The sequence below is a fragment of the Cryptomeria japonica genome, chromosome 3, assembly GCF_030272615.1.
Source record: "Cryptomeria japonica chromosome 3, Sugi_1.0, whole genome shotgun sequence".
NCBI classification, from domain to species: Eukaryota; Viridiplantae; Streptophyta; class Pinopsida; order Cupressales; family Cupressaceae; genus Cryptomeria; species Cryptomeria japonica.
Window position 1 is genome coordinate 804,237,480 of NC_081407.1, and position 15,337 is coordinate 804,252,816.

The window sequence follows — 15,337 nt, forward strand, 5'->3', positions numbered from 1 at the left end:
ATCTTCTTCAATTTTCAGATGTTCATACCTGACTCGGAAGCTTTCAAGTTTTGCAATTTTGACTATGGAATCTCCTTCATTTAGTGTTTCCAAATGATCCCAAATAGCTTTAGCAGTAGACCTATCTGATAGTCCCATGATTTGTTGATCTGATAATGCACTCAAAAGTGCTTCTCTTGTTTTGCAATCATTTTCTTCATCTTTTGTCAAGCTAGTTGGACTGGGCTGACCTGGTACAATAGCAATATAGCCATTCTTTGTAACTTCCCAAATGTCTTTTCCAATGCAATTTAGATGTGTCTCCATTCTGATCTTCCATATGTCATAGTTGGTTCCATCAAGTTTAGGACTATCCTTCTTGAAATAATTAGTAGACATTGGATCTCCTCAAGCTGTTAAACTTCTGCAAAAGAGGACTAAACTCTAATACCAATTGTTAGTTCCCAGAGACAATTGAGAGGGGGAGGGGGTGAATCAGTTGTCAGATAAATTCAAACCAAAAACAACTTAACCAACTTAATGCTTAATACCAGTAAACCAGTTAAGTATGTCGGTAGACAGTTATAATAGTTAATTGCTATACCGGTAAAGATTAGTGCATGAAACATAAACACAAAGTCATCCACAACACATAACACCAATATTTGTACGTGGAAACCCTGTAAGGGGAAAAACCATGGTGGGAAACCTTACCCACAATCAGATGATACTACTGCAGATAGTAAGTGTACATAAATGGGGTCTGCACATGTAGAAAGGCCAACAGCCTAGAGCTCACTGCTCAATCACAAAATGGGAGTCACACTGACTACAATTGGATGGTTAAATCCAATAAGAATGTATTGCACAAAATAGCATCTTCATATGCTAGATTTAGTACCGATGTAATGCTAATATGCTTCCACAAAAACCTAGCCTCACCTTCAAATGATGTCTTTGTGTATAGCTCTGCTTAATCTTGCGTATACCTTCACACAATCCTTTTTCGCATTTCACATGTGATCTTACAAATATGATCTTGCATTTATACCATAACCTAAAACCAATTTTAGTAGGTTGGCTCTACAAGATATTACAATAAAAAAATTTTACAAACAATATAATATCCAATGCAATAACCGATTGAACATGTCGGCTTAATGCATTTACAACAATAATTAATAATCTCCATAGCATGCCATGCTAATCTGGAAAAGATAAACGTGTCGGTGTAACCCTAGACCTATTTGCTGGTAACATCAAATATGCAACTGTGAATATACCAATGAAAAAAACTCTAAGACAAGATGTCCAAATGATGTCTTTGACATTGCCAAGTGTTTTCCATGCCATTCCAAGTGTCGGTGATCATTATAACTTGTCGGTGTACCATATACAAGTAACTGTGCAATAGTTGCTTGCCGGTGAATGTTGTTGGATCTCCAAAGTGCTAGTGTTTTAGTAGGTGTTGACATCAATGACAAAACCATACCAAATTACCAACACAATCTACTACTGAAGCTAAGTATGTAGTATCTTATATGAATTGCACACAAGCTATGTGGATGAGGCACATTTTGGAAGGTTTGAAGATGGAAATCTCAGAACCAATAAAGATTTTGTGTGATAATACAAGTGCAATAAACATTTCTAAAAATCTTGTTTTGTACGCAAGGACTAAGCACATTGAATTGAAATATCACTTCTTGAGGGAAAAAGTTCAAAGTAAAGATGTTATCTTGGAGCATGTTTCTACCAAGGAGTAGCTTGCAGATATCTTTTCCAAACCTCTACCTAAGACCACTTTCGAGTATCTTAGAAGTCAATTGGGGGTTGTCCCTCTTCATGAAGTTAGTTGAGCATGATGCTGATTGCATCAGTCCCTGAACCACTTGTAGAATTTTACATGGATTGATGAAGAAGTGGATGTATTCCACAGGGGGAGCATCAAGTTGCAGAATGACATTGATGCATAGTGAGAGTAGAATTACATGTTTTACTTTCACTTTGGCATTGATGTCAAAGGGGGAGAATAATTATGTGATTGAGGAGAAGAATTATGTGTCTAATTAGGTGAACCAATGGAAGGACTAAAGATAGACAAAGCAAGGTGAATACTTGGTAATGTAAACCAGGATTCCTATTCACCAATATCAGTAGCAATCAAAGACATTGATATTTGTATTGCCATCAATGCTAAAGGGGGAGATTGTTGGCATTTTGGATAGAAATTGCATTAATGATATGTTGTCATTGATGTCAATTGAATTGGTAATGGTATTCATATTATTGTTGATATTGTTGTTTTTGATATTGGCTAGTAACTGATAAGAAGAGCTTTGAGGAAGATTTTGTAAACCGGTATGTAAAGTTTGTGAGTTGAACCAGTGAAAAGGGTTAAACCTTTCTATGTAATGTAACCAATAAACCCTATCAGTTGTTAAACCCTAACTAATCAAGTTTGATGGTTTACTATTGGATAAGCAGTAATGATGAAGACACATGTGATCATTGTATGAGGATATGTTAAAATTGTTTTGGAGCATTTTTTTTTGTCTAGGGAAGGAGAAAAGTGGATTGCATCTAATACACAACGCACGATGAGTTACAAAGTCTGATGAAGTGGTGATCATGAAGCAGTTGGAATTTTCTTGAATAATGTGAAGAGATTGCCATGATTTCTAATAGTCAAGATTGTACTGACTTGTTTCTAATCTCGATGATGAGAATTAGGTTTTTGTTGTGTTACTGACCTAATTGATTTGAATTTAAGGTCGATGAAATTGTTTGTAAAGGTTGTTGGCAAGATTGATTGAAACCTATTCAGTGTGTAGTTGCCTAACTAGTGAATAGATCTGCACTTTGAGTGAAGGCAGATTGAAGCTTAGAAGGATCTGATCAAGCAAATTTAGTGCTACTCAGACAGATCAAGAAAACCTGTTATTTTCTAACAATTATAGCAAAAGTGAAATCCCTTAACCGAGTAAGCTCTAACAAGGTGGTCCATTAGCTTGAATTCTTAAATCCTCCAGTGAGGTTACTCCTAATAGGGTATTGTGCTTTTCATCAAGGCATATTTGTAAATCCCTTAATTGGGTGATTCCTAACCGGAATTAGTTCTTAACAGGTTGTATTGTAAAGCCTTAACATGCTTGGCTCCTAATAGGGCGAACTTCAAAATAATTCAGATAGCTATCCTTGTGAGTCTAATCTCACCACGGTTTTTTACCTATTTGGGTTTTCCATGTATAAACATTTGTGTGAAATGGTGAATGCTTTTGTGGTTGTGATCTTATTTGTTGATTGGGTTAACTTTTGATAAGGCATGATAAGTAGAAGCATTGAGAGATGAATATGTTGGGTTATAATTAAGCATTGTTGATGTTTACAAGATTGAAGTTATTTACTGTTAAGTTGTCATAAAAGTTAAACCGGTTGATGTTAAGTATTCTTATGAATATTAATCTTGACAGAGATATGTTTACTTTGTGTGATTGAATTTGAGTTTGGGAACTAATTTGTATCAGTTTTTCAATATACTGATTCACTGAATCACCCCCCCCCCCTCTTAGTATTCTACTGGATACTTATTCTTTCATCATACCATCACCCAACTTGCTCTCCTTGGCTAGTCTCACCACTAGACCTTCCTTTAGGACTTCTTCCTACAAAATTGCCTCTTCCTTTGAAAATTCTCCCTCCTTTACCTCTATTACTCTGCTCCCTTCTTCTCTTTAGTTTATCTTCTTCCCTTAGGGCCAATTGAAAACACTTGTTCATTGTCTCCTATGCCAAGATGTTGATCTCATCTTGGATGTTCATCCTTAATCTCTTCAAGTACCTGGCCACTTTCTTTGACTCTTCTTCTTGTCTCTTTGATCTGAGACTGATATTATGAAACTCCTCCATATATGCATTCACATCAAGGTCTCTCTATCTGAGGTTCTATACATCCACACTTCATAGTCAATGGGCATGAATTGTTCCTTGACTTTAGCTTTCATCCTTTCCTAGGAGGTTATCATACTTATTCCCTCCTTAACTCTCTCTCCTTGTGCATAGTTCCACCATGTAACAGCAGACCCCTTCAACCTTTCTTTTTCCAACTTAACCCTCTTATCTTCAGGGATTTCTTTGTACTCAAAATGACTGGTCAATGCCTCAATCTAGTGTATCACCTCTTTTGTTTCCATACTTTCACTATATATAGGCAACCTATCAATGGTGTCCCTATTAACTGACCTCAAGGCATCTACAAATGCCCTCTGATATGTAGGTATCTCCTCTAATCACTTAGAGGATTCCCCATCTTCTTTATCCCCTTCTTCATCAGTGTCACTTCCATCTTCCTTATCCTTAGTCTTTCTTAGTTCTTCAAGCTTGGACTCAAGCATCACTTCAATCAACTTCTTCACCACATCTTGTGACATACTCTTAGGAAGCATTCTGTCAACCCCTATTTCAATATCTTCCTTGGAAATACACTAAGACCACACCACCCATGTGATCTTCAAAATCCTACTCTGATACCAATATGATGAGGAGACAATAGACTGGAAGGAGGAAAATCTTAACTAGGCAATCTCTAAGGTTCACAGACCCAACAGGTAATCCTTGATTCCAAAGATTATTACACAATTGCCAAGTCAAGCAATGATTAAATGAAACCAAACAACACCTTGGACAACCCCAAGGCTCCACTTACAGACAACTAACACTTTCAATTTTTTGTGTGCCTACACTCACACACTAGCATTCGTGAGTGGGCTACTACTAGGCTTAAGGGTTTGAATGGCCCACTTGACCAATTCAATAAAAAAAACCTTGGAGACATTGTTCTCATAACACTTGAACACAAATGAAATAGGATTTCATGGTTTAGGTCCACCACAACATCAATCTTGACTCATTCGCCCACAAACCTAAACCAGTTGCTATTAGGCCTCCTTTTGAAGGAATTGGGTGATAACTTTTGACACCCTAAGGATCCAGAATTTTTTTTATGGTTGTAGATACCCTTTTGGGAGTTCTAAACAATATATTATTTTTCAGTATCAGATCAACTTGCAGATATCCCAACTGGTACTATACTAACAGACCTAATAAGGCTATTTGACCTCTTTGACTAAACGCCTTTCACAAATTGGTTAGACTCTTCTAATGGATGACCACCTTTGACCATGAAAATATTATGAAAACCTCCAAAATACTCTTCTACCATATTCAAACCCTTTCCCAATGCTCTACCTCTCAATTCTCATGCACTGCACTCATCAAACTGGTCTGTCACATAGAGATACCAGACCTAGGGTTAGTTCTCCATCATGTTCACCCTATTGTATCCTCTTAGTGGATTTTGGTACTAACATATGATATAGTGGCCTATCATCTCCTATAATGGTAGAGTGTTCAGTTAAGGATTGATATGCCAAAATCCATTATTGCAAACAAACCTAGGGGGTTTAAGGGTTTAGGCTACCTGGTAAAGATTTGCTTGTCGAAATGGACAGTGATCACTTCAAGCCTCCACACTAAATGAAAAAAAAGGTAAGACAATATAATTGCGGGTCTATGCCATGAGAATTCTTACCAATCCACCTTCAGTATACAATCAAGAGAAATTAGATAGTTTCTTCAAGTTTCCAACAGTTCTTGATGCTTCAATTTCTTTCCAAACAACCAAAAATCAACCAGCATACATTCTTTGGTGTTTGGGGCCTTTAAAGGTGTTTCCCAAATGGCCACAACCTCCTCCAATTTTTTTTCAAGCTGACTGACAGTTGGAGAATCTTGATTTACAAAAAGTCTAAAATTCTCATGATAACAAATTGACAATATGATAACTTTTGCATAATTCGACCAACTTAGACTCTAGACTATTGTAGTCCCCCAAAATGATTACATTTGATTTCAAAACATTAAAAATGACTCAAATAGACTTGTGGTCACTTGATCCCTTAATTTAGACCATTGTGACCCTTATTGACTCAATTTTCTCTACCAAAACCTAGATGACAATTTGATTGAAACATGGACAAACTTGTCACACTCCTATGACATTTACAAAAAAGAACCCATAGGGTCTTATTACATTCTAATAGAAAATATTCTTGTTCTTTGCTCATGCCTTCTTAGGTAGGTTCTCTTGCACTAGAAACTTTACCCTTCTGTTGCCGACTTTGCCATGAATATGGATGCTTGCAGCGTCAGTGCCCTAGGGATAAGCATGTGACACCCCAGCCTTCCCAACCTTCTCACAATCCACCTAGGATGGATAAGGGGAAGGAGCCTATTGCAGGTGACAATATTGAAGAGGAGGGATTTGCCCATGTGAAATCCTGAAATAGGAATCAGGGGTAGAAACAAACCTTGAGGGAGAGACATGATGATGCCATTTTTAATAGGTTCGAGGTGCTAGATGATCTTAATCAGCAGGAAGGCAATCCTGGATTGATGTATTTGGATCAGGGAACTTTGGGTGCAAGAAAGGATGGGCCTCTTTTGGAGGCTATGCAGGTTGTCCAATATGTTGATGCTAGGTAGATGGATACAGAGTGACAGATGATGGTCCAGGTTGAGTTTGATCCTATTAATGGAGTTTTGAAGAATGGGGGAGGTGGTTCTCCTATGCCCCAAAAGGATGGTTTGTAAGTTGGAAATAATTATTTGTCCTCTACTCACATGGGTATTCAGCCAAAGGAACCAAAGAAAGGGGTTGGTGAGAAGAACCCCAGGCTGGGTAGGAAAAAGGATATGGATAAGATTAAAACAATTGGGGAGACTCTGGTGGAGTAAGGGGCATTCAAGACCCTGGATTTTCATTTCTTATGTCCCTAGAAATGATTTTTCTATCATGGAATGTAAGGGTCTTGAATAGTGGCCCTCAACAAATAGCTTTTTGAGATTTGGTTAGGAATCAATCTTTAGATGTTCTTTTTCTTCAGGTTACTAAATTATATGTAGAGAATATGTTGAATATAGTTCCTAAGCTATGGAAGTATGGAGAGTGTCAATGTATAGGTGCCCAAGGTGCATTTGGAGGGGTGTCTTGCTTATGTAACCCCCAAAGGATTTGCCCTCTCTGGTGGATTGTTTCTAGATTTTTGATTTCTCTAGTGACTTCGTGCTTTGTGACAAGAGAGAGTATTCTCTTCTCTAATGTGTATGCTCTTGTTGAGTATCAAGGTAACTTTTATGGTCCCATCTTCGATTTTTTCATAGCCTAACTCATTTCCATCCATGGGTTTTGGCTAGGGATTTCAACGCTATCATGGACTTGTTTGAGAAAAAGGTTGGAATTGCAAAGTTGGAGCCTTCTACCTACCTTCTTAGAGATAGCATTTCAGATTTAAATCTTATTGATGTTCAATTCAATATTAGTCATTTTAATTGGAATAATAGGAGGATTGGAGAGGACTGTGTTGCTGAGAGGCTAGATAGGTTCTTGGTTTCTTGTTATTGGTTGGGAGATTTGTGATCTACCTCCTTTGAAATTTTGGATTGAAAGGGTTCGGATCACTAGCCTATCAAGCTTAGTATCATCTATGCTTAGGCACCTCGTTCTTCATCCTTCAAGTTCCATCTTATGTGGTTGCAAGAGTCTAATATTTATGATCATATGGTTATATGGTGGAGGACTGATAGGCTAGACTTTGGTACAACTATGTATACTTTTGCCAACCTTCTTTAGTTTCTTAAAAACCACCTTAAAAGGTGGAATCAACGATGTTTTGGTAATATTTTTCATACTAAGGTTTCTATCCAGGAAGAACTGAATAAGATAACCCAGGTGATTCAGGAGAATGGGGTTTCTGAGGATCTTTTGAGAGAGGATGCTAGGAACTTGAAGATGATGGAGGAATGTGAACTTTGAGAAGAGGTTTATTGGAAGCAAAAGGCTAGGGTTGTGATGTAGAGTTTATTTTCTCTCACCTATTTATGCTACCTTGTCTAGGTATCTCCTCCAAGCTACACAAGAACCATCCAATGATTCTAAACCTCACACCCTCCAAGGGTCTACAAGACTTAACGTCTTTGACCTTCCAAGGTCCTTAGGCTAGGATAAGCAATTGTTGTTTTGTGAGTTCCATTTTCTTGGTTAGGAGACCTTTTTTTCCCACTCCCTTTCACACTCAACTAGAGAGTTCAACCGCTCTACCACAAAATATTCATTCCCCACACTAAACACATAAGTATGGATGATCTTGGATGGATTTACAACCCTAATCCTTACTCAAGAGCTTTAGCCATTTACCAGTTTGGTGTTTTATCCACAACCTGCACTTTTAGGCCTAATAGGAGACATAATTCTAGTAGCCCTATCAGTGAGGTATTATGAATTTATCAGTTAAACTTCCTTAACAACCCTACAAAATATTTTACATTCTAGACACCCTTTTGGGGTTTACATACAATATTGAAAAATCAGAGGTGGTTTTTTTCGTTAATATATCTAACTCTTACTGGTCTAATTAGGCCTAATTGCCCCTTTCTAGGCCTAGAAAGTAGGGATTGGTCAAAACTCCTTCACCAGTCTGATTGCTTTTGTGGATTGATGTTGATTTAATGTTTGTACTTCCATATGGAATTCTAAACCAATCATACTTCACCTCCACCCAGTGGATTCATCTAATCAAGGCCTGTTATCCATGATTCCTAATGCTTGTCAGCTCAACATGCCAAGCCTAGGGTATGGTGGCAAATATTTGTTTTGACTTCCCCTGAATCAAAACCAAAAGGAAAACATAGAATACATTGAAACCTAACATTCCATAAGGTTTTAGAGAGGATATCCACCATGGAACGTTAGGTTGGAGCCATTTTGCTCTCAAAACCCTGGTTTTTAGTGCTCTTGGACCCGCTTGCAACAAAATGAAGATTACTTACAAACTAAAATATATAAAGACTCCAAATTGAAAAAAAAATGAAGGTACAACACCTTTCTAACAATCCATGATCTTGTTTTAGGATTCTCAATCTGTATAGGCCATACAAACTTGCAAAGAACAGTAAAAACATGAAAGAACACACCAAAATGGGAAACCAAATTAGTTTATTTTCTTTAGATCTTTAGCAACCAATTATATTAGGTCTTTCCAAGCCTTATACTAGCCTTGGATTAGTTACATATTCTCATAACCGAATGTGTCAACCAACTAGCCGTTAGTGTATGAAAATTTTGTAAAGTTTTTATGAGCAACTTTTGCAATTTGTTGCATAGGTGAGCAACTTTGCTCAAACCCAAAATTGGTCACTTTAAAATGACTCATAGGACCTTAAAAATCTCAAAAAAACATCAATCAACCTTCATCAACCCAAAAAAAACATATCTTATTAAGTTCTCTACCTGGCACCCTTAAGAGCTCATTTGCCAAGATTGGCCAAACAAAGACTCTTAGGGCCCTTATAATCATTTGAGAACACACTCAATGGCCTCTTGGCCTTATTACAAAACTAAAACCATGATTCCAACATCTTGGAAACAAAGTCAACAAAAATTTCTAAGTTCCCTTGCACCATACTATCAGGGTAGGAAGAACTCAAGTCCCTTGAGTGGATAGGGCTTGAACAATGGTTCCATGTTTTAGTATATCTCCTTCAGACATCCATGTAGCTTCAGAGTTAGGGAGACCTGTCCATTTAACCAAGTATTCTTGATAGAATCCTTTCCTAGTCCTTTTGACAATCTTGGAGTCTAGAATGCATTCCAATGTCACCAGTTGGCTTGGTGGGAGGTCTTGTATCCAATCTACATCTTCAGTAGAAGTAGGCTCTTCTTGGTTTGTAGTTGGCTGAGTTCCTTTATACTGATACAAATCACACGCATTAAAGATTGGTGATATTCCCAAGTTTTGTGGTAGTTCCACCTCATAGGCATTGCTTTTGTACTTATGCACAACCTTAAGAGGTCCAATCTTCTTCATGCATAGTTTGCTAGGCTACGCCTTAGGGAGTCTCTCCTTTTTCAAATAGGCCATAACTAGATCACCTATCTTGTAGTGTACTTCTCTTCTTGTTTTGTTTTCGTATGTCTTGTATTTCTCATTGTTCTTCTACAATGTTTTCTTGACTTGTTCATGGATCTCCTTCATATTCTCTGCAATTTTTTCCCCTTGAGCACTCCTAATCTGATGTAGAGTGGATTATCTCTCACCTATTTATGCTACCTTGTCTAGGTATCTCCTCCAAGCTACACAAGAACCATCCAATGATTCTATACCTCACACCCTCCAAGGGTCTACAAGACTTATCCTCTATGACCTTCCCAAGGTCCTTAGACTAGGATAATCTCTTGTTGTTTTGTTAATTCCATTTTCTTGGTTAGGAGACCTTGTTTTCCCACTCCCTTTCACACTCAACTGGAGAGCTCAACCCCTCTACCAAAGGATATTCATTCCCCACACTACACACATAAGGATTGATGATCTTGGATGAATTTAGAACCCTACTCCTTTCTCAAGAGCTTTAGCCATTTACCAGTTCGGTGTTTTATCCACAACATGCACTTTTAGGCCTAATAGGAGACATAATTCTAGTAGCCCTGTCAGTGGGGTATTTTGCATTTATTGGTTAAACTTCCTTAACAACCCTACAAAATATTTTACATTCTAGACACCCTTTTGGGGTTTACATATAATATTGCAAAACCAGAGGTGGATTTTTTCATTAACATATCTAACCCTTACTGGTCTAATTAGGCCTAATTGCCCCTTTCCAGGCCTAGAAAGTAGGGATTGGTCAAAACTCCTTCACTAGTCTGATTGCCTTTGTGGACTGATGCTAATTTAATGTTTGTACTTCCATATGGAATTCCAAACCAATCATACTTCACCTCCACCCACCAGATTCACCCAATCAGGGTCTGTTATCCATGATTCCTAATGCTTGCCAACTCAATGTGCCAAGCCTAGGGTATGGTGGCCAATTTTTGTTTTGACTTCCCCTGACTCAAAACCAAAAAGAAAACATAGAATACATTGCAACCTAACATTCCACAAGGTTTTAGAGAGGATATCCACCATGGAACGTTAGGTTGGAACCATTTTTCTCTCAAAACCTTGGTTTTTAGGGCTCTTGGACCCACCTAAAACAAAATGAAGATTAATTACAAACTACAACACTTCAAGACTCCAAATTGAAGAAAAAATGAAAGTAGGAGACCAGTCTAACAATCCATGATCCTATTTTGGGATTCTCAATCCATACAGGCCATACAAACTTGTAAAGAATAGTAGAAACTTGAAAGAACACACCAAAATGGGAAACCAAATTAGTTTATTTGATTCAGATATTCAACAAATGATTATCTTCAATCTTTCCAAGCCTTATATTGGCCTTGGAGTAGTTACATGTGCTCATAACTAAATGTGTCAACCAACTAGCCATTGGTGTATGAAAATAATGCAAAGCTGTTATGAGCAACTTTTGCAGCTTTTGCAATTTGTTGCATATGTGAGCAACTTTTCTCAAACCCAAACTTGGTCACTTTCAAATGACTCATAGGACCTTAAAAATATCAAAACAACATCAATCAACCTTCATTAACCCAAAAACAACTTATCCTGTTAAGTGCTCTACCTAGCACCCTTAAGAGTTCATATGCCAACATTGGCCAAAAAAAGACTCTTAGGGCCCTTACAATCATTTGAGCACACACTCAATGGCATCTTGGCCCTATTATAAAACTAAAAACATGATTCCAATAGCCTGGAAATAAACTCAACAAAAATTTCTAATTGCCCCTACACTAGGTTGATTGGTTGTAGGAAGGGAATAAAAACACTGCCTTTTTCTTTAATTTGGTGAAGGCCAGGAGGCCTGGTAACTCCATCCCCATTCTAGTTAACAATAGGGGAGACCATCTTACCTCATTTTAGGAAATTGTTGGTGAGGCATCACAGTATTTGTCTGCTCTATTTAGGGAGGACTCGTAAGGGGGTTCAACTAAGGAAGCATGGGTTCTTTCTTGTATACCTCAGTTGGTTTCTAGAGAGGCAAATGAGTATTTGATATGAGAGATTTCTCCAGAGGAGTTGGAGGGGGAGTGTGTTTCAGATTGAGAGAGGAAAATCTCTTGGCCCTGATGGTTTCCTAATATAGTTTTTTTTAGGAATTTTGGGATATCATAAAGTTGGATCTTGTGGCAGTTGTCCAAGAGTCCCAGAGGAACAAAAACATGTTGTGAGCTTTAAATTCCACCTTCATTGCTCTCATTCCCAAGTGTGAAGGGGAAAAGAGATTAACCTAGTTTTGCCCTATCTCCCTTTCCAATGTGGTTTATAAAATTATCTCAAAGTTAATGGCTGAGAGGTTGAAGAAGTGTCTTACAATGCAGATTTCAGAGGAGCAGATTGGATTTGTTGCAAGTCAGCAGATTATGGATGGGGTTGTTATTGCTACAAAGACCATTCATTCCATGGTTAGATCCTGTTAGAAGACAATGTTCATTAAGCTAGATATGGATAAGGCCTATGACAAGGTCAGGTGGTCCTTCCTACATAAAATCCTTATTGCTTTTGGTTTTTGTGAGGAGTGGATCCAATGGGTCATGAGATGTGTTACGTTAGTGTCCTCCTCGGTGCTGATAAATGGAGATCATTCAAAGATTTTTGGGGCTTTTAGAGGCTTACACCAAGGGGACCCTCTTTCCCCTTACCTATTTCTTCTTCTTGTTGAAGGTCTTGGTTATTTGTTGAAAATAAATGTAGAGATAGGCATTATCTAGGGTTGGTGTTGGGATGGAGATTTGCCTCCGCAGTCTCATTTGTAGTTTGTTGATGATACTCCCCTAATGGGGGTGGCTACTGTGAAGGAAGCTACTTGTTTGAGGCAGTTGTTGAATGTTTACCTTGAGGCATCGGGGCAATTGATTAATTAGGATAAATCCTCCATCTTCTTTTTCAATACATCTGCTTCCATTTAGAAAAGAATTGCTAATATCTTGAGGTTTCAGATTGGGGCTCTTCCTTTTACTTATTTGGGTATTCCAATTTCTATTGGTCATCTTCCTAAGGGCTCTTGGCAAAATATTACTGATAAATTTTAGAATAAATTCAATCATTGGACCCATAGATGGTTGTCTTTTGCTGGGAGGGTCCAGCTCCTTAAGTCAGTTGTGCAAGCTCTCCCTACTTACGAGTGTATGCTTCACGTGCTCCCGTAGGATTTCTCAAGGAGTTGGAATCACTTGAGAGGAAGTTTTTATGGGCAGGGTGCTTATCATCCTCTAAGTAGAGATTAGTTAGGTGGGAAGATGTTTGCAGTCCTAAGAAATTTGGAGGCCTACGTCTCAGACAATCAAATTTGTTTGGAGTGACTACAGTTGCTAAACTTTTAGGAGATTGTGTGTAGAGTAGGATAAGTTGTGGGCTAGGATAATTTCTCATAAGTACTTTTTAGGATTTCCTCGGTTTGATCTCTATAGATACCCTCTTGAGGGGAGAGGCTTGGTGATTTGGAATACTCTTCAGAATGGTGCAAAGCTCATCAAGGATGGTTTATTTTGGATTTGCAGAAGAGGCTCAGAGGCTCTTTTTTGGTCGGACTCTTGGGATGCTTTCCCTCACTTGATTCCTTTGTGCCAAATATTTCTTGAGGTTGGTTGGGCTAGGGTGAGTGATTTTAAGTCCTCTTTTTATGGTCAGCTGGAGAGGACTTGTTGGAGGGATCCCACAAAGTGGCCGGATTTGGGAATGGAGGAAGGAAGTGTTGATCTCCATTCAATTCTTTGTGGTATGCATTGTATTTCTCTTCTAGAATAGCATATTCTTGCTTGGGCCCATAATCCTAAGGGGATATACTCTATGGCCTATGGTTATCAAGTGCTAGTGGCTTAGAAGCTGGATAGGATGGAGCTTCACAGGTGGAGTAGAGTGTGTAATAAGCTATCATGGCCAAAATGTAATTGCTTTATTTGGACTTTGGCATGGAATAGATTCTCGACTTCTGATAACATTCATAAGTGAGGTTTCCAAGGGCCTTATATTTGTGTCCTCTGTGAGAAAGAGGAGGAGGATTCTTTGCACCTGTTTTCCAGATGCACCTTTTTTGTGCAACTCTGGCATTGGTGGTGGGATCTTTGGAGGCAACCTTGTGTTCATACTTCCTCTTTGGTGGAGTTTTCAGATAGTATGGGAAGACCCCCCTTGGTTCTTCTTTTTTGCAAATATTTGGTATGTGGGACCTACTTTTCTTATATGGAAGATTTTCCTGAAGCAGAATTGCAGGATATTCCATGGTGTGAAATTGGTGGGTCGACAAGTGTGGTTGTGTATGCTAGGAAAGATACAAGAGATAGTTGCAGCTAACAGTGAAGTCTTATTCCCTTTAGGAAAAGGGGATGACAAGTTGGTTGATAGACTTGGACTTCAAAGGATAGTTTCTTCTCTTGGTGGCTTCAGGAGATATAGATAGTGGAATAAGAGACTGCAATAGATGGGTACATGGCTTCCTCCTCCAGCTGGTGTGTTGAAGATCAATACTAATGGTTCCTCTAAAGGTAATCCTGGGCCTTCTGGGATTGGTTGAGTTTCCAGGGACTCAAGAGGTTCGGTGATATTTATTTTCTCTATTCATGAGTCCATAATGAAAACGTAATCTTTGTTTTTCTTTTAGACGGACAGGATATTTAGAAGGTTTAGGAGGTTTAGAATGTTTTTTTTTACTAGGCTGTTCCGTTCTATTGGGTGTTTTCTTACTTAGTCCTGGTAAAGTTTTGAGACGATTTATTATTTTTAAACGAGGTCCGCGATAACGAGACATAAAAAACTCCTTATTTCAAGAAATGAACAAATAATGTTGGAAAGAGGAATAATATAAAGAGTACGAATATTGGAATGATTTTATATAGAAATAGAGAAACAAATTATTTTTCAATTTTGTTTCTATTGTAGAGAGAAAAAAAGATATGTTTCAATCATTCATTTCTAGTTGAAACAGATTATGCCAGGGCAGACCCGGTGGACCGACGATCAGAAATGGAAGAGTCTTTTCCTTATTTCATAGATTTCAACGTTGATAATGGAAGAAATGAAAAGAATAAAAATGAGCCAGCTATCGGGATCGAACCGATGACCATCACATTACAAGTGCGACGCTCTAACCTCTGAGCTAAGCAGGCTCATATGCATGCAGTATGTAGTCACATACTTATTGGCTGAAATGAAAAAATCTCTTCGAAATCGCTAGAATTATAGTGAATCGAATTAGAATAATGCAATTCAGATTAAAATGAATTGCATTGCGTCAATTGGTATTAATTTATTAAAATAAAGCAACAATGGGGCGTGGCCAAGCGGTAAGGCAACAGGTTTTGGTCCTGTTATTCCGAAGGTTCGAATCCTTCCGTCCCAGGTGGAAC

The 15,337-nt window shown here is 38.1% G+C and overlaps 1 non-coding gene across 1 annotated transcript; it reads right to left on the minus strand.

Moving 5' to 3' along the window:
* Window positions 1–15,024: 15,024 nt before the first annotated feature.
* Window positions 15,025–15,097, minus strand: TRNAT-UGU (transfer RNA threonine (anticodon UGU)). Its single transcript has one exon. It is a non-coding gene; the product is annotated as a tRNA-Thr (tRNA).
* Between the last annotated feature and the right edge of the window lie 240 nt (window positions 15,098–15,337).